This window comes from Hipposideros armiger, unplaced genomic scaffold, assembly GCF_001890085.2.
Source record: "Hipposideros armiger isolate ML-2016 unplaced genomic scaffold, ASM189008v1 scaffold_417, whole genome shotgun sequence".
NCBI lineage: Eukaryota > Metazoa > Chordata > Mammalia > Chiroptera > Hipposideridae > Hipposideros > Hipposideros armiger.
The window spans coordinates 426,347-427,464 of NW_017731767.1; positions in this window are offsets into that span (position 1 = coordinate 426,347).

Consider the following 1,118-nt stretch of genomic DNA (forward strand, 5'->3'; position numbering starts at 1 on the left):
TGTAGTAAGATAGGTGCCCTGTGTATGTATGGATACTGTGTGTGTGTGTGTGTGTGTGTGTGTGTGTGTGTGAGAGAGAGAGAGAGAGAGAGAGAAAGGAGACGATGGGTGTCCTCTGTGTGTGTATGGATGTTGTCTGTGTATATGTGTGTGTATGTATGCTGTGTGTCTACGTGTGTATGAGTGGAAGGATGGGTAGCCTGTGTGTGTGTATATGGATGTTGTGTGTGTTCCTGTATTTCTGAATGGAAGGATAGGTGGTGTGCGTGGGGGGGAATAGAAGAATGGGTGTTGTGTGTCTGTGTGTGTGTGAATGGAAGGATGGGTGCCCTGTGTGTGTGTGTGTGTGTGTGTGTGTTTGTGTGTATGAACAAAGGAATGAATGTTGTGATGTGTGTGTCTGAATGGAAGGATGGATGTCCCGTGTGTGTATGAATGAAGGATGGGTGTTGTATGTGCAAGTAGAAGTGTGGTGTGCGTGTGTATGTGACGTGGGAATGGAATGCAGGTTCAAGCAGAGCCCAGCTTTGGTTCCAGATGCAGGACTGGGAAGGTGATGAGGAAATAGACCCCAGACGGAGGGTCTGGCATGGTTGGTGGACAGGGCTGGGAAGACAGGCAGGCAGGTGGTTTGAGGACTAGGCCCAAGGTGGGGGGCTTCAGAGGGCATGCCCCCTTTGTGGCTTATTTGCAGAGGACCAAGGAGGGTCCGTCTGGATCTCAAGATTCCCCCCAAGTCCCCAGCTACATTAAAGTCCCAGACACCCCCAATTCCTCCACCATTTCTTCCCCCTCCCCAGCCTTTTCTCACTGTTCCACATCAAGCCCCTTACAGGCCCACATTGCTCCACTGTCCACTTCACCCAGGCTCCATAACCCCCAAACCCATGTTCTGCCTTTTCCCTTATCCATCCAAGCTTCCCCTTGGCTCCCCAAACTCCTTCTGGGCCCACATATCCCCAGCTTATTCTCCCAGGCATTCCAGCCTCTCTTGGGTCTCCTCAAAGGTCCCCAGACCCATTTACACCCATCCCCTGCCTCTTCCTGCTCCCCCACCCCACCCCATCCCCTAACCTATCCCCCACCTTGTCCCTTTCCTGAGTCATCCAGGCCCCTCT